The sequence below is a fragment of the Sorex fumeus genome, unplaced genomic scaffold (genome assembly GCF_029834395.1).
Source record: "Sorex fumeus unplaced genomic scaffold, SorFum_2.1 ptg000070l, whole genome shotgun sequence".
NCBI classification, from domain to species: domain Eukaryota; kingdom Metazoa; phylum Chordata; class Mammalia; order Eulipotyphla; family Soricidae; genus Sorex; species Sorex fumeus.
This window is the reverse complement of record NW_026606127.1, coordinates 70,498-90,313: the sequence shown is the minus strand read 5'-3', so window position 1 is coordinate 90,313 and position 19,816 is coordinate 70,498. Positions and strand designations below refer to the sequence as shown.

The 19,816-nt window shown below is 39.6% G+C and overlaps 1 pseudogene; it reads right to left on the bottom strand.

Moving 5' to 3' along the window:
* Window positions 1–18,491: 18,491 nt before the first annotated feature.
* LOC130036954 (uncharacterized) lies at window positions 18,492–18,590 on the bottom strand (annotated as a pseudogene).
* Window positions 18,591–19,816: the final 1,226 nt, after the last annotated feature.

Genomic DNA, 19,816 nt, shown 5'->3' with positions numbered 1-19,816 from the left:
CAATATATTACAATTTCAAAGAAGAAAATAGGCCCCTATATGTTCAAGACACTGAGACTGTCCTGCTGTTCTTCCCAGCATGTACCCTGCTCCAAGCCAGTCCTTTGGAAATATGCTGGGAAGGAAAACTGGATGTTCCTTTCATCACACTGACCTGAAAGTCTCTTGCTGATTGTCAACCACATGAACTATTTCATTTGTTGCCTGATATCACCTCCTGTCCTGTATTTTTTAAAAAAATATTTCATTTGTTTCTGGAATATAATGAAAAATATCAAATGGACTAATTAAACAAAAACAAAATCAAACCTTTACACTCTGACATCAAAACGGTGCTAACATGAGGGGAAGTAAATGACTGAAAAATGTGGGGGAGTGTTGTTGGTTGTGGACAGTAGCTGGATATTTGACAATGCATGGAGTATGAATACACACTTGCTGAGATTAGGAACACTGTACTTGAAGCCAATACAGTTTGTAAACAAGTCATCTCAATTATGTGTCCATATAACATTTATCTACATATGCTTTGTGCCTTCCTTTCATTTATGTGTTATGCATGCCTTTATCCTGGCCTCAGAAATGCATTCTGAAGGCACTCGGCACAGTAGTTGAGCCCCAACTAGGGGGAGAGAAGTAGTAAATAATTGGAGGAGGAAGAAACCAGAGTTGGAGCTTAAGGGCCATGTAAGATGAATATATAGATATGTATGTGTGTGTGTAAATACACATATATATGTATAAATATATATATGGGCTGGAGAGATAGCACAGTGGGTAAGACGTTTGACTTGCACGCGGCCAACCTGGGTTTGATTCCTCTGCTCCTCTAGGAGAGCCCGGCAAGCTACTGAGAGTAACCCTCCCGCATGGCAAAGCCTGGCAAGCTACCTGTGACGTATTCGATATTCCAAGAACAGTAACAACAGTTCTCAACATAGAGATGTTTCTGGTGCTCTCTTGAGCAAATCAATGGGAGGACCGTGCTACAGTGATATGGTGAATTCAAACTTTGTTTATGCAAAATATGAAGGAATCAAATACATATTCTATAAAGCTGATTACACCTATTAAAATTAATATAACTTTAAATAATGTTTAGAAATAAAGTTGATGAATTTAAGTCTATAGAAAGATATTGACAATATATCAAGGATATTTGAGGAGCAAGAACACATGGCTGTGATCGTTTCTTAAGGTTATTTTTGTTGCTTTTATAGAATATGTTTTCCCTGAGTTTTTGTTAATAGCTTCAGTTTCTTAGAAAGCATCATAATAAATTATATTATTTTAAAAAAAATTATAAAAGGTGGGTTTGTAAGTGGATTCTGTATGTATGGAACCTGGAAACCTACATTAAACATGATGTTTATAACAGAAATACCATCTGCATTTCTATGTTTATTGTAGTACTATTCACAATAGCCAGAAGAAACTATGATATAACTGCACAATGGAATACTATGCAGTTGTTAGTAAACTGACGTCATGAAATTTGCTTATAAATGGATGTACAAGGAAGAATATCATGCTGAATGAAATCAGACATAAGGAAAGGGATATACTGATTGGACTACCCCTTTTTTGGGTTATAAAAAACCAGAGTATGAGACTAATACCCAAGGATAACAGAAACACAGACCAGGAGAATTGGTCAATGGTTGGACACTTGCCACAAGTGCTGAAGGCAGGCGTTTGGAATAAAGAAAGGACCGCTATGACAATGATATTTGGAAGTGATTACTCTGGATGAGAACTGAGTACTGAAAGTAGGTAAAGGAACAAAGGTGATAACCTCTCAATATCTATATTACAATCCATAATGCCCAAAAGTTGAGAGAGAGAGAGAGAGAGAGAGAGAGAGAGAGGTGCTTGTCATAGTGTAGAGACAGCAGGCTGTCAGGTGGGGTTTGGGGTTGGGAGAGGGAGTGGTGGGAGAGAAACTGGGGACAATAGCAATGAAACTGTATACTAGAGGAGGTTGGGTGTTAAAATATCCTATGATTGAAACTAAATCCTGAAAAGGTTTGTAATTTGTGTCTTGTGCTGATTCAATACAAAAAAACATGATATTTAGTTTCTACTACCATGCTTAACCTATGAATTAGCTGAAATTTCTTTTTATCACCTTGGCTGGGCTCATTACATGGGTTCCTGTGTGGTAAAACTTTTTTTGTTTTATGGGAACTTAACAGACAAAACTAATAGGGTTGGACTTCTGGTGGAAGGAGAAAAGAGCACAAAATCCCCTAATGACCACAGCTCAGCAGGGTCAGCTAACTTGCGTTATGACTGACCTCCTTCACTGATTTCCTTTTGTAATGTGGAAAAGTAAAATGACTTTGCAGGCTGCCAGGGGATTGTCCCCTCCAGTTCACACTATTTTCTTTTCGATCAAAATTGTTTAAAGATTATTTTAAAAATTTGGAGCTTAACATGCAAAAAATGGGCTTAGAACTCTGCCTAACACCATGTACAAAAGTAAGATCAAAATGGATTAAAGAACTCAACATCAGACCATTCAGCATAAGGTGCATTGAAGACACAGTTGGCAAAACCCTCCATGACATTGAGGCTAATGGTATTTTCAAAGATGCCACGCCACTGGCCGAGCAAGTGAAAACAGAGATAGATAAATGGGACTATCTTAAACTAAGAAGCTTCTGCACCTCCAAAGAAACAGTGACCAAATACAAAAACAGTCTACAGAATGGGAAAGGATATTCGCTGAACACATATCTGACAAGGGGTTGATATCAAGGATATACAAATTACTGGTTGAACTCCACAAGAAGAAAACATCCAACCACATCAAAAAAATGGGGCAATAAAATGAACAGAAACTTTCTCAAAGAAGAACTTCGAATGGCAAAAAAGCACATGAGAAAATGCTCTACATAATTAATCATCAGGGAGATGCAGATCAAAATGAGATACCACAATGGGATACCATCTCACACCTCAGAGACTGGCCCACATTCAAAAGAACAAAAGCAACCAATGCTGGCACAGATGTGGCAAGAAAGGGATACTCCTTCGCTGTTGGTGGGAATGCCGACTGGTTCAGTCCTTCTGGAAAACAGCATGTACAATTCTCAAAAAATTAGAACTTGAACTCCCATTTGACACAGCAATAGCACTCCTGGGAATATATCCCAGAGAGGCAAAAATGTATAGTCAAAGTGACATCTGCACTTGTTTGTTCATTGCAGCACTCTTTACAATAGCTAGAAACTGGAATAAACCTGAATGCCCAAGAACAGATGACTGGTTAAAGAAACTTTGGTACATCTATACAATGGAGTACTATGTAGCTGTTAGAAAAGATGAAGTCATAAAATTTACATACAAGTGGTACAATATGGAAAGTATAATGCTAAGCGAAATGAGTTAGAAAGAGAGGGATAGACATAGAAAGATTGCATTCATCTGGGGGATATAAAGTAACAAAATACGAGATTAATACCCAAGAATAGCTGAGATCAGCACCAGGAGCATTACTCCATAGCTTAGAGGCCAGCCGGGCATTCTAGGGGAAAGGGCAGCTCAGATTGAGAGGGAGCACCAAATAAAGTGTGTTTGAAGGATCCACCCAGGAGGGGAGATGCATGTTGAAAGTAGACTATGGACTGAACATGTTTGCCACTCAATGCCTCTTTTGTAGACCACAACACCCAAAATGAGAGAGAGAACAAAAGGGAATGCCCTGCCACAGAGGCAGGGTGGGATGGGGTGGGGGTGGAGGTGGGAGACATATTATCCATGGTGGCAGAAAATGGGCACTGGGGGAGGGATGAGTATTTGATCATTGTATAATAGAAACCCAAGCACAAAAAATTGTAAATCTACAACTGTACTTCATGGTGTTTCACTAATAAAAGGAAAAAAAAAGGAAAAATATTGGAGCTTAATGATTTGTTCTCATATATTTTCCCTACATGGTATAATTTGGCATTGATATAGGAAGGCTAGCATGAAAAAGTTGAGGTGTATATCTTAACCACCAATGCCAAAACCACTGTAAGTATGGAACCCAAAGTACAATAGTTAAACTTCAAAATGTGTTTGTCAAGGAAATCGGTGGGAATGCAGGGCGAAATGGGTCGTTTGTTGATCGAGGGTTGAAGACACTGGTGGTGTGATTAGAATTGGAATATTGTATGAAAAAACTCCATTATAAATGACTTTGTAAATCAAAATTGCCTAAATGTTAAAAAAAGAGAAGTCAACTCATATCTATATTTCAAGAAAGCTTGTCTTTGCAAATTTTGGCATGGAGAGCATAGTTGGTAGAGAGATGGAGAAAGAAAGGGAGAGTTGAAGGTTGGGAAGAGAATCCTGGATATCATGGAAGAGATGAAAGTTGATCTTAGAAGATTTGGAGCCATCAGAGTTTAGAGAGTTAAATGATGAGACCATAGCAGTTTAGGTAGTTAAATAGAGAGATTGGTTTAAGTCATCAGCAGTGTATACATAGAGTTCAAAGACCTCACAGATATTCAGGCTATATCAACTAACAAGGGGACCGTTTTTTTCCTGAAGCACTATTTAAGTATAATATATTGCCAGAATGAATGATAAGAAGCTGGTTCTCTTTTTCACAGATTAGTACAATACAGATGAAAACTTTTATACAAAGGAATCTATCACCTTGTCTTATTGCTCTGCTTTCTTTTCATCATTCCATTCTCCCCCATGACCCTACCTAATCAGGGCTATCCACATTTCTAGCAGTGTCACCACATAGCCTCAGAGCATGTATTAACTGCCAGTAGCTCACAGTTCTCTTGTTTTACCCACACCCAGGCCAGAGCTATCCTTCTGCAAACGAAGATGTCTGCTGAAGGCCCTTTCTTCCTTGAAGTGGCAGTCATGGTTTACCTCTTATTAATCATTGTGTTTACAAATTTCGATGAATGTCACTATACTAGTGACAGTGATTTTCCAAACTAAGGGAAGAATAAACATTTTCCATTACCCCAAGAATTTTGGGCAGTTATTTTCTATCCACTGCAAATCACTTAATCACTTAATCACTTAACTTCCCGTTAGTCGTCGATTTGCTCGAGCGGGCACCAGTAACGTCTCCATTTGTCCCTGTCGCGTGCTAGTGTAGCCCAATGGCATCTGTTCGCTCCGGGAATATGAAGAGCCTCAAACCGATCATTCATGATCTTGATGAAGAAGTCTGACCGTCTGGTAGGTGGGCGGCCACGCGGTCTCTTGACATCCCGTGGAATCCAATCAGTAAAAGCTCTAGTCCAACGGTCATCTTTAAATCTCATTACGTGAGCAGCCCATCTGATTTTCGACACCTTGGCAAATGAGACAGCATCCCTGATCCTTGATCGTCGACGGATGTCAGAACTCAGGATTCGTTCTCTCATTTGAGTGAAACGTGATATTCCAAGCATAGCTCTTTCTATTCTTCTTTTGGAGACCTGAAAGGCATTCTCATCTTGTTTGCGTAGGGCCCAGGACTCTGAGGCATATGTTAATGCAGGAAGAACAGTGGAATCAAAGAGATGTGCCTGGAGCCGGAGGTTCTTCTTCCTCTTAGCTATTTCTTTGACGTTCTTGAAGGCGTTCCAAGCCGGTCTCTTCCTACTGCGCAGCTCGGGTGCCAGTCATTTGTCATGTTGACCTCTCGACGTAGGTAGACATAGCTGTTGCATTCGGAGATGGTCGTTCCATTGAGAGCGAATGGGGCATCAGGAACAAGGCTGTTTCTCATAAACATTGTCTTCGTAAGATTCAGCTGTAGTCCTACCTTTCCACACTCACGGTCAAAGTCTGCCAGCATTTGTGCCGCTTGGCTGATGTTTGGTGTTATTAAAATAATGTCATCAGCAAAGCGGAGGTGGTGTAGTTGCCGACCATCTATCTTCACTCCCATTCCTTCCCATTCCAGTCACCGCATGATGTTCTCGAGGGTGGCACTGAAGAGTTTTGGTGAAATGGTATCACCCTGGTGCACCCCTCTCTTGACGTCAACGATCACTTCTTTGTAGAATGGTGAGATCCTGGTAGTGAATCCGCAATACAGCTCACAGAGAATCCTGATGTATTGGGCTTGAATGCCCTGATTGGCTAGGGCTTCAATGACCGCTTCCGTCTCAACAGAATCAAAGGCCTTCTTTAAATCAATGAACGTTAAGCAGAGCGGCATCTTGAACTCCCGAGAAACCTCAATGAGTTTGGTTATCGTGTGGATATGGTCGATGGTGCTGAATCCTTTGTGGAACCCTGCTTGCTCGCATGGTTGTCCTTCATCTAGTGTTCTGCCAATCCTATTTAGGATGACTCGAGTGAACAACTTGTAGATGACAGACAATAGGCAGATCGGGCGATAGTTGCCAATGTCATGGATGTCTCCCTTCGTGAACAGTAGTACGGTCCTGCTGGTTTTCCATTGGGACGGAACCTTGCATTCAGACAGGTAGCGAGTGAAGAGCTGAGCCAGTGTATTGATGAGTACTGACAGCAGGTTCTTCAGGTGTTCAGGTCTGACCTTGTCTGGGCCAGGTGCTGTTTGTTTCTTTACCAACGAAATGGCGTGTCGGATTTCGGAAGGGAGAACTTTGGGAACAACATACCCATCCTGTGGAATTTGGTATGTCGGCAAGTAGACATGGCTATCGAAGAGATTTGAGTAGAAGTCATGGATATTATTCTCCATTGCCGTTCTGGAGGATGTGATGGATCCATCAGGACGTCGGAGGGCAGTCATCTTGGTCTTATAGTTGGCGAAGGACAGGCGGGCCTTACGAATACTTTTCCTGGCATCTGCCGCATATACCAGTACTTCTGATCTTCTCTCTTTGAGGTCTTCCTTGTTCGCATCTCTGCACTGCTTTGCGAGCTCGGACGTTAGCTTGCGGTTGCCTGAGGCATGCGCCAAACCACGCTGGCGAATTATCTCAAGAGTTTTCGAAGATAGGCGATTTTTTGTGGCTATCTCTCTCTTGGCATTCCTCGCACATTCATGGAGGAGCTGAACCAGTGGATCATATTCCTCGTCATTGTTGTCAACAATGGCATCTTCCCATGTTGCTGCAATAGTACCAAAGAGTTCTCAGTTGGTGGTCATTCTAGGAGTTCTCTTTTTGAACTTTGCTGCCCTTTCTCCCCGCTCTGTGAAGTAGAATTTTGCACGAAGCAGATGGTGGTCCGATCCCGTTCGAAATTTCGGGAGAACAGCGACATCAGTCAGGCAAAACCGTCGATTGAATATGATGTGGTCTATTTCGTTGTGGAATCGTCCACCGGGAGACTCCCATGTCCATCGTTTAGATTCTGCCTTCTGGAACTGTGAGTTACCATGAATGGTCTTGGTCGACATGATGAACTCAGACAGTCTCTCAGCCTGTTCGTTCCATTCTAGGCCATGGGTCCCGATGTGAAGTTCTTCGGCTGATCTTCTCGGTCCTATCTTGGCATTAAAATCACCCAAAATGATCTTGTAGAAGGTGTGGTCTTCTTTATAGAACTTCTCTAGATCCATGTAGAACTTCTCGATTTCTCTTTCATCATAATGAGATGTTGGTGCGTAGACAACGAAGATAGAAACTGCAGGCAGTGAGCCACATCTATTCAAATGTAAACGTCCGATTCAGGTTGTTAGGCATTCGAATGAATCAATGCTCTTGGCCAAGTTTGTGTTGACAAGGACACCGACGCCTCCAACACCTCTTTTATCGCATGTTCCGAGGAACAATTCTTCTCCAGTGTCGAAAACTGCATGGTGAGATTCATGCCTTCTTGTCTCGGTCAGACCAATTATGTCGTACTTGATCATTCGTGCTTGTACCATCAGGTCCTCGATGGATGCATCTGATGCTAGCATGCGTGCATTGAAAGTACAGACAATCATTTTTGTCTTCCTTCGTTGTGGCAGCCTAGGTCGACCTTGAGATTTTGTCGGTCTCTCCTTTCTCATCCTTCTCAGTGCTGCCATGTCGGTGAAGCCTTCAGGGTCAGGTGAATGAGACCAGTTGTAGTTACTTGTTTTGGCATATCGAATACACAACGGATAGCTTGCCAGGCTCTTCCGTGCGGGCGGAATACTCTCGGTAGCTTGCCAATCTTTCCGAGAGGGATAGAAGTTTTTGGGGTGACCTCTAATCACCCTTGTAGGTGTTACCATATTTGAACCCTATCAAATATGGTACGACAATTCCAGAGGATGGGTATTTAGTGTCTTATGATGTGTCGCTCGGCTGCAAGGGGCCGCGCGGTTCCGGAAAGCGTCCTGGAGTGTGGCGACGGCTGGGTAGTGGAAGTAGTGTCGAGAGTGGAAGTCTGCCAGCGGGGTATTTATCTGGGTAGGGTGGGTCTCCTGTGCACAATTTGATCCCTGGATGGTTGATGGAAGCATACAGGGCAGGGTAGGGTGGGGCTGTGATTAGAATCCCTTTGTCACCTGTGGTGGTGGGAGCAAGCAGAGAAGCTCTGTCCCTGGGTCCGCGGAGCCTGGAGTCCAAGGTCTCAGAGAGTTCCGCTTATCTTGTTCTGTGGGTCTTCAGTTGTGCGTGGGTCTCAGCCGGAGCTGCCACGCGGGTCCGGAAAGTGTCCTGGAGTGTGGCGAGGGCTGGGTAGTCGAAGTAGTGTCGAGAGTGGAAGTCTGCCAGTGGGGTATTTATCTGGGTAGGGTGGGTCTCCTGTACACAATTTGATCCCTGGGTGGTTGATGGTAGCAGACAGGGCAGGGTAGGGTGGGGCAAATAATCTATGATAATTAGTCAACAGAACTGAAGTAAAAACAGGGACATTTGTCAATTTGGTGCCATGACTAGTCAGTCTTAGTATAAATATATATTTCTAGAAAAAAAGCCGAAGAAAACGAGTTGGTTGCTAGCAAAGAATGCCAAATCTCTGCCAAGAAATCCCTTGAAAATAAAAATTGTGACTATGTACAGAACATGAGTGCCACTCAATGCCTCTTTTGCAGACCAAAACACCCAAAAGGGGAGAGAGAGCAAAAGGGAATGCACTGCCATAGAGGCATGGTGGGATGGGTGGATGTGTGTGGGAGGGATACTGGAATCCATGGTGGTGGAAAATGGGCAATGACGAAGGGATGGGCATTTGATCATTGTATAATCGAAACCCAAGGACAAAAATTGGTAAATCTACAACTGTACCTCATGGTGTTTCACTAATAAAAATTAAAAATAAAATAAAATACAAATTGTTTTGTCTGCCAGAGATCAATAGATGGGAACCTGAGTGAAGGCAAAAGATTAAGTTGGTTGACTTTTATTTTTCCTTGAGTATATAAATTTGATTTTGGAATCAATTTATTTGACAGTTTATCAAGACAGAGAAATTTTCATCACTTCTCTTATTTAAAAGTATAGTGATACACCATATCTCTATCTCACTTTATTTTTATTTCTGATAGTTTGACACAATAGATATGTCAAAATCATAGATAAATGTCAATTATTTAAATAATTTTTGTTATGTATAATTACTTTATAGAACTGCTTAAATTTTAGGATTATGCAGAATCAACATGCATGTATCACATTACACTCACCACTGAAAAGCCTACTCTGTCATTCACCATTGTTCAATTTTTCCACTTTAATTACACCTTTCCTTCTGGTAACTAAATAGACTTATAGTTCTATAGTTTGTTTTTATTGCTTTGAAAAGATCAAAACTATGCAATTTTCAACATTGGATGAAACTAGAGGATATCATGCATGTAAAGTTAGCCTTAAGGAAAGGAACAGATACAGAGAGATTTTTCTCATATATGGGATGTAAAGACACACAGCAAGGTAGCAACAAAGGTTCAAGGGCAATGTAAGGGGAGAACTGATCCACACAATTGAGTCAGGGGATTGGGAGGGAGGGATTCTGGGGGTTTGGGGGAGAGGGAGGGGTTATTTTTTGAGAGAATGAGGAGTGTCATGTTGGAATTATGTGTATGACAAACCATTATTAATTGAATTATAAATCATAGAATATAAACAATGATTTAGACGTTGGTCAATCCCATTTTATTCTTTTAATTTGTTTTCTCCATATGCTACATATGCATGAACTTGTATGATGCCTATCTTTCCCTGCCTGGTTTATGTCACTAACCATAATATCCTCATGTTATCCATTTTTATACAAATAATAAGAAGATTTCACTTCATACAACTGAGTAGTATTCCATTGCTTTACCACCTTTCATTTTCAAAATTTGTGGTTTAAAAGATACAAATATTGGTTTTAACATTGCTCTGGTGCTTTAAAATATTTAGTTTAGTGAAGCAAAATAGATATTATTGAAAAACACTTAGAAACTTGTGAAACAGGTGTAGGGTGGAATGGAATATATGTTCAAGAGAGAACACTCGTTTAACAAAGCAAGCAAAGAGAGACATGCAGAAAGGAAGCACGGTATTTCTTCAAGGGAGAACACAAGTTTGAGGACCAAGCCGACTCTGGTAGTTTAGGAATAAGAACTTGGAGTGGTATGAACTTAACTTGTGCACTTTAGGGGAGAACCTGAGTGACACTATTAGAAGTATGCTCAGGATATCTTAAACAGGAGTCTGCACTTGGAGTGAGAAGGGTAGAGAGTTCTTTCGGGAGATCTGGACTGTGGAGAACAGTAATATTATAACATTAATGATAGTATCTTACCGTGGGATTCCAAAAAAATCTTTAACAGTGGCGTAAGAAATGATAACATTCTTAGGTATTTGGATTTCTTGTGGAAACTACTGGGAAGCTGTGTTGATGCTCTGGATGTCTCCAACTGAAACAAGATCAACAAGTCATGAATGAAAAATTACAAGTTACATGGATCAAGGATTCTGATCCCAGTGGATGGCTAGCTTTTGGTTAGACAATTTCTACTGATGGCCTGATGTAGGTTCTGATCCTGGGATACGTAACAGACAGGGATCCTCAGAAGTGAAGACTCTGAGACAGAAGTCATTCATGCCAACTTATGGGTTATCAATGTTTGCTCATGGCTGCTACCATTATAACATGTCATTCAATGGTTTTGTGGTTTCAATTTACTGTGCCAATGTAAAGATGAAGTTTCTAAATCAAAGGTAAAAATCTGAGGCCCTCAAGATGATGAATTGTGGGGATGGGGGGGAGGCTGGAGCTATAGTACAGCAGGTAGGGCATTTGCCTTGCACACGGCATACCCAGGATAGATTCCCAGCATCCTGTATGGTCCCCCCAAGCACCGTGAGGAGTAATTCCTGAGTGCAGAGCCAGGAGTATCCCCTGTGCATCGCCAGGTGTGACCCAAAAACGAAAAAAAAAGATGATGACTTACCTTTATATATTTTGAAGTCAAGTAGAAACAGCCAGAAAACTCCCCAGAAAAAACTTCTCCAGGATCAAAAACATCATCACCTCTAGTGTGAGAGCATACAGAAAATAAGGTTTCCATTTATGAAAAGTTAAAGCAAGCCATACATGATCTTGGAAAGTCTGTCAAAGGAAAGCATGGATTTAGGAAGGATAAGGCGACAACTGGGTCTTATAATATACAAGATATATATATTAAAATATACAATATTTTATAAGTATTTATATATATTTATTTATATTAAAATATAATATGTATCTTAAAATATACAAGAGAAGCAAAGGTCATGAAGTAGGAGGTAAGGTGGCAATCAGGTCCACTACAAAAAGCATTTTTTAATAAAAAGAGAAAATGTAATGAGACATCAAATAAGACCTTTGTAAATATGTAAGAACAGGGTTATAACTCAGTGATTCAGAATTTGTCTTCCATTGTATGATGATCTGTGATTGATCCTTAGCACTGTAAACAACATTGTTTTTAATTTTTAATTTCTTTCTTTCTTTCTTTCTTGCTTGCTTGCTTTTTAATTTTTTGAGTCTTACCTGGCTATGTATAGGCGTTAATTTTAATTTTTTAAAAAAGTTATAATTTTACTTTTTTACCTGTAGTTTAAAACGAAATCTAAATTATTTTAGAGTAAATATATGTGAAGAAGAATAAAATTTACAGGAACTATTTAGTATTCTTAATGATATTGCAGTCAGAACTTTGAGTATTATGAATGGAGAAAAGAGGCACTATTTTGTTGACGGTTACTCTAACTAGATGTTCTGATGATTATTGGTTCTTTGGGGACACATCCAGTCATGTTCAGGTGCTGCTTTGGCTCAAGGGTCTCTTCCAGTGTTGCTCAGGGTACTATGTTGTGCCAGGAAAAGAGTCTGCTTCTTTTACAGGCAAAGTCCACAGTCGTTCCAGTGAGCTATCACTCCAGTCTGAAAGGCTCTTAAGAAAGACTCTCAATTCACAAAATAAGTGGGGAACCTTTATTGCAGATGCGTGTTTAAATTGTTTGGCATGGAACCAGAGACACCAGCTTTCATTCAAAAAGTGGCCAGTGAGATTAATACCAGGAGTTTTGCTCCATGGTTTGGAATCCAGCCACACATTCTAGGGGGAAAGGGAGCTCATATAGAGTAAGGAGCACCAAATAAAGGGTGTTTGGAGGATCCTCCCAGGATTGGAGAAGCATTCTGAAAGTAGAGTATAGACCAACATGATTGCCAGTCAATGCCTCTTTTGCAAACCACAACACCCAAAAGGAAAGAGAGAACAAAAGGGAATGCCCTGCCACAAAGGCATGGTGGGATTGGGGGATAGGGGGTGGGAGGGACACTGGGACCCGTGGTGGTGGAAAATGGGCACTGGTGGAGGGATGGGTATTTGATCATTGTACAATTGAAACCCAAGCACAGAAATTTGTAAATCTATAACTGTACCTCATGGCGTTTCACTAACAAAAATTTAAAAAATATATAAATGGCAGAGAATGGGCACTGATTGACGGATGGGTACTGGATCATTGTATAACTGAAACCCAAGCACAAAAATTTGTAAGTCTACAACTGTACCTCCTGGTGTTTCAGTAATAAGCATTAAAAGAATAAAAAGTGAGGCAATGCATAAAAAAAAGTGGTCAGGTACCATCAATGCTGCTGCCCACACCCACACCGGGAGTGACAATGCTATGAGCAAGGGTTTCCATACTTGGATTCTCAAGATAGTGCCCCAGGAAATACTGACACGCAGCAGCATTTTGGACCCAACCTATTATAAAATTTGTTAGAGGTTAATTGATACCAAACAAGAAAATTCAGGACTGTTGTGTAGCTTCTTTGATAATTTATTTTTCTCTAGTAGCTTGTAGATATTAGGGGTGGCAGTGGTATATTCTATAATAAACAGTATTGCGTTTTTAAAATGATGAAGGCCTAAGGTATATAAAGGAGGCAAAATAAAATGAGTAAATATGTACACACATGAACACTTTTGTTCTTTCTTTAGCAATTGCTTGGATGAAAATTGTAGATGGGTAGCATGTATTTAAGTAGCTGGAGAGAGGGATCAGGGGTAGTGCGGACTGCAGGGGAGGGTGGAAAGATGGGAAGAGATTATAAGTGTGTGTGTTTATGAGTGCTATTGTGTGAGAATGTTGAGTTTATAAGAATTCATGCATGCATGTGTGAGTAAGAGAGAGAGAGAGAGAGAAAGAGAATGAGTGTGTGTGCATGTATCCGTGTGAGTGTGTTTTCTTAGAAAAATCCTATATTTCACCTGAACTACTGTACCAAGTGATGCTGTCATTCATTATGAGAATGTAATAAATAAATTTTATTAAATTCAGGTGGTGAAATATGTTGGCCTTTAAGCCCTTCCCCTCCCCAATTCATCAAATTCTTCCTATAATTTTCATTTACTCCCTGACCTCTTCAGGACTCAATTGGATTTAATCTGCCACATCCAAATTTATCTCTTTTAGAAAAAGTAATTAGATTAAAATATAAATCACAGTATTGTTAACATTCAAGTGGGTTCTAATGATAATTAATAATTTCTATTCATAGAAATACTTATTCAGGCCACACAATAAGGCAAAATTCAGAATATTGGACAGAAGTCAATTATTTCTCAAGCAGAACTAGCTATATTATAGCCATTATAAAGATGTTAGAAACGTGCAGTCCAGACATTAGAGGTTCATGCTATAAGTAAAAGATTTCTCGTTTTCTCACCTGAATCCTATTCTCCATAATAATAATTGAATAAATGAATAAGTGACAGAAATAATTGAATGTTGTTTTCTTCACTTGAAGGTTTTATTCACAGATCTTGTCTCATAAAAATTATTCAGAAAACATTATATTAAACAAACATTCCATGGTGATTAATCAGAATTCTTATGTTTGAAAGTGACAAACTCATACCACACTCATTTTAAACTAAGAAGACACTTGATTCATGTACCTATAAAGCTGGAGTGCCCTCTAGGTATGGTTGGGTCCAAAGAGTTGATTTTTATTTATTTACTTATTGATTGATTGAGTGATTGACTGAATCACCATGAGTGGTTGACTGAATCACTAGGACATAAAGAGATACAAAGCTGTTCATGAGTAGGTTTCAGTCATACAGTGTTCCAAGACCCATTGCTCCACCAGTGAACATTTCCCACCTACAGTGTCCCCAGTTTTCCCCCTGAAATCCTTTCTCTCCCTCTCTCTCTCCTCACCCCCGCCCCCTGTCTCTCCCTTTATTCTACCTATCTACCTATCTACCGATCTCTCCCTTTTGAGGCATCATGGTTTACAACACAGGAACTGATAGGTTACCATGTTTCTTCCTTTACCTATTTTCACTTCACAGTTCTTTTCCAGCATGATCATTTCCAACTATCTTTGTCATAGTGGTCTCTTCTCGATCCCAACTGCCATCTCCCCCAGCCCATAAGGTAGGCTTCTAACAGTGGACCAATCATCCTGGCCCTTATTTCTACTGTCCTAAGGTATTAATCTAAAGTTATGTTTTTTCATATCCCACAAATGAATAAAATCCTATATCTGTCTGTCTCCTTCTGACTCATCACACTCAGCATGATACTCTTCATGTACATCCATTTATAAGCATACTTCATAACTTCATTTTCACTAACAGCTGCATAGTATTCCATTGTTTAGATATACCATAGTTTCTCTAACTAATCATTGAGGATTCTTGGGCATACAAGTTGTTTCCAGATTCTCACTATTGTGAATAGTGCTGCAATGAACATAGAAGTGCAGATAGCATTTCTGCTGTGTGTTTTGGGGCCTGGGAGTATATTGCCAAAAGTGGTATTGCTGGATTCATGGAAGCTCAATTCGTAGCTTTCTGAGAAATGCCCATATTGTTTTCCGAAAAGGCTGAAGCAATCGGCATCCCCACCAACAGTAAAGAAGAGACCCTTTCTCCACACTTCCATGCTGACATTGGTTGCTCTTGTTCTTTTTGATGTGTGTCAATCTCTGTGGTATGAGATATCTCATTGCTGTTTTGATTTGTATCTCCCTGATGATTCATGATGTAGAAAATTTTACCTCTGTTTTTTGGTCATTTGTATTTATTCTTTGAGGAAGTTTCTGTTCATTTCTTCTCCTCAAGTTTTGGTGGGGTTGGATGTCTTTTTCTCATAAAGTTCTACCAGTGCCATATATATCTTGGGTTATATACAATAAGGGGTTAATTGTATGGGTATTGCATAAATAATTTTTCCCCATTATGTGGGCTCTCTTTTTATCATGGTCACCATTTTTTCTGAGTTGCAGAAACTTCTTAGTTTAATGTAGTCTCATTTGTTTATCTTCACTTCCTCTTCCTTGGTCAGTGGTGTATCATTCTAGAAGTTTCCCTTAGCTTTAATGTCATGGAGGGATCTTCCCACATTTTTCTCCATATATCTTAAGAATTCAGGTATGATATTGAGGTCTTTAATTCATTTGATCTGACTTTGTGCCTGGCACTATAAAGAGGTCTGAGTTAAATTTTTTTTGCATGTTGCTGACCAGTTTTCCCAGCAGCACTTGTTGAAGAGACTTCCTTGCTCAACTTCATATTTATTGAGCCTTTATGATACATTAGGTAATAATAATCTGAGGGCCAGCGTCAGGATATTTGACTATATTCCATTGATCTTAGGCCTGTCTTTATCTGAATATCATGCTAATTTGATTACTACGACTTTGTAGTAGGGTTTGAAGTTGGGGAAGCTGTTCCCTTCTTCTTTTTACCAAAGATTGCTTTAGCTCATCATGGGAGTTTATTGTTGTGTATGAGTTTCAAGAGGGTTTAATCGATTTCTTTGAAAAATGTTATGGGTATCCTTATAGAAAGTGCATTAAATCTTTATAGCGCTGTGGGGTGTATTGCCATTTTGACAGTGTTAATCCTCTCAATCAATGAGCATGGGATGTGATTCCATTTCCTCATATCCTCTTTTATTTCATGAAGTAGTGTTTTGTAGAGTGTTTTTGGTATAGGTCCTTAACCTTTTTAGTTGATTCTAGTATACTTGATTTTCTGAGGTTATTGTGAATGGGTTTGTTTTTCGCCTATCTCTTTTTTCTCTTTCATTAATAGTATTTGGGAAAGCCATGGACTATTGGATATTGATTTTGTAATATGCTACTTTAGTAAACAAATCTATTCTTCCCAGGAGCTTTTTGCTAGATTCTTTGGGATTTTCTAAGTATACTATCATGTCGTCTCCAAATAGTAAAAGCTTGAGTTCTTCCTTTTTTTATCTGGATGCCCTTGATATCTTTTTCTTACCAAAATCATATGGCAAGTACTTCAAGTACTATGTTGAATAGGAGTGGTGAGAGTGGGTAACTTGTTTTGTGCCTGATTGTATTTTGGGAATCTAGCTCATTGATTTTTCTCCAAGCCTTTAGTTTTTCCCCATTGAGAATAATGCTTGGTGTGGGTTTGTAGTAGTTTGCTTTGACTAGATGGAGGAAAATACTTTCAACTCCCATTTTGTTGAGAGTTTTTCATCATGAATGGGTGCTGGATCTCATCAAATGCTTTATCTACAACTATTGATATTATCATATGATTTTTATCTTTATTTTATTGAGATGGTGTATTCTGTTGATTGACTTGAGAATGTTAAGCCATCCTTGCATCCGCAAGATAAACCTACTTGGTCATAGAGTGTGACCTTTTGAGGAGTTTCTGATTTCTCTTTGCTGGTATAATCTTGAGGATCTTTGCATCTGTATTTATCAAAGAAAGAGGTCTGTAATTTTCTTTTTTGTGGTTTCTCTGTCTGATTTGAATATCAGGGTGATCTTTGCCTCATAGAAATTGCTTGGGAGTATTTCTGTTTCTTCAATTTCCTGGAAAATCTTAAAAAATATTGGCAGTAGGTCCTCCTGAAAGGTTTGAAATACTTCATTAGTGAATCCATTTGGGCCTGGGCTCCTGTTTTGGGGGATACTTTTGATTATCATTTCAATTTCCTTGTAGTGATGGGTTCGAGTTTTCAAAATGTTCTTTGTTCAGCCTTGGGAGGTAATTGGAATCCAGTAATTTATCAATTTATTTCAGATTCTCTCATTTCCTGCTTTAAAGATTCTCAAAATAATCTCTGATGATCCTATGGATTTTGTAGTTTCTATTATGATGCCTCCCTTTGCATTTCTGATTCGGTTTATTAGGATTCTTTCTCTTTTCTTTTTGTGAGTCTTGCTAGTGGTTTATCGATCTTATTTATTTTCTCAAAGAACCATGTCTTGCTTTTGTTGGTCTTCTGAATTGTATTTTGGGATTATATCTCATTGATTTCTGCTCCAGGTTTTATTATTTCTTTCCTCCTGGCTAGTTTGGACTCCTTTTCTTGGTCATTTTCCAAAATCTTGAGCTGTAAGTTATTTTTGTAGGCCCTTTCTTTCTTCCAGTTGAATTCTGGCGGAGCTATAAACTTTCCTCTTAGAACTGCTTTTGCTCTGTCCCACAAGTTCTGGTAGTTCCTCGTTGTCATTTTTTCTGGAATCTTTTTATTTCCTCCTTGATTTCTTCTCTAAGCCAATGGCTGTTCATTACTTCCCTCAAATAAAATATTTTCTTGCCGAGTTTTTGTCTCTTTGATCTATTGAGAAGTGAGAAAGTACTGTTGAAATCTCCATCTAGTATTGTGTTGCTATCAATGTTTTTCTTTAAGTCTATTAGAAGTTGTTTTTATGTATTTTGCTGATCTGTCATTAGGAGCATCTACATTGAGGAGGGTGAGTTCTTTCTGATGTACATATCCCATGATCATTAAGAAATGACCTTCACTGTCTCTTATAACCTTTAGTCTGAAGTTCATGTGGTCTGATACTAGTATTGCCATTGCAGCTTTTTGGAGGTGTTCTTTTCTTGAAGAATTGTTTTCCAGCCTTTTACTTTTAGCCCATGGTTGCTTTGATTGCTCAGATGTATTTCTTGCAGGCAGCAGAATGTTGGGTTCAGTTTTCTATTTCATCCTGCCATCCTGTGCCTCTGAATTGGTGTATTTAGTCCATTGACGTTGAGAGAGATCATTGTGATAGGGATTTTTGCTATCTTTATGTCGAAATTTGGAGTACTTGTGGGGCTTGTCTTAGCTTAAAGTAGCCCTGTTAATTCTTAATGCAACAAAAATATGGAACACTTTACAAGTTGGCCTGTCATCTCTGTGTAAGGATCATGCTAATCTCTGTATCATTTCAATTTTAGTATATGTGTTGCCAAACTCAGTATAAGAGTTGATTTTTTCCCCTATTTTTCTCTTCTGATTTCTCTGAGTGTTGTCCTTACTCACTCCTATGGCAGACAGTGATTCCCAATCTAGGAAGGTATTTCAAAGGAGCTTGAAGTGATAAATTTAGAACATTAATGTCCCAGAAGGAAAAGTATGGTTTTTACAATATTATATTTTACCATACCCAGGGCATCAGTTTTGCAAAATAATTCTTTTGGAAGATAGAGAATCAGTGTTGTTTAATGCTCTTCCCTGAAATCTTCATTAAGAAAATTAAACTGGAGCCTTTTGCTATTCTCACCTCGGTCCTGTGTACATCTCCAGAAAACGGTGGATGGCGTTGTCCGCACTTTGACCACCTTGAAAGTAAGTAGGATTTTTCTCCTGAAGGAAGAGGTGAGAAGCATATTGATGATTTCATTCCACTTTATTACAAGTTAAACTTGAAGGGAATGTGAGACTCATGAGGCTCCTGTAAAGGACAGAAAAAGGGTCTCAATGTAGTTTAATGGCCCAGACACATTAACAACACAGATGACTCAAAGTAACCTGTGTGCATCTTTGGGTGTATAGTGAGTTTTATATCTACTCATAGTGATTCTCAGTCATTCCACATGGGCAAAACAGACCTGTAATTAAAAATCTAGTTCTCTGAGCAGAATGGGCTTTCTTAGGTGATTGAACATGTGTGTAATATTTTATTACTAAGCACATACAACTGTTTGAATGATGTGTACTTTTCGATCAAAAATTAAGTCCAAATATCTCTGAAATGGCAGTCTCCTGATGCCGCACCTGGCTTTCCTCACTGGGGCCCCTTGGAGGGGGTGGGTTGAGTTTCCCTCACCACCCCGAGCAGAGACCTGGCAGCTGAAGACCTCTGCAACCAGCCATAGTTATGCTTAAGACCACTCTCACCACACTTGAAGGAGCCTCATGCATGAAGGAACTGGCAGAGGAACCCAGGTGTGCGGGACCCGGGGCTGAGATATTCAAGACTGCTCGGACCAAGAATGGGCCTCCTCCATCCAGTTCCCCCATCTTCCAGTAGCTAAGTGTTACACCCACGGACTGCCTCTGGAGCCATGTAATCCCATCAATGGCCAAGATCCAGATACTGGATCTTGTTGATAAGATAACAACTCATATTGTCCAGTTCTCTTTCTCAGAGAACATGGCAGGTTACCAAGCGTATCTTGCCTACATGGCAGAGACTGGCA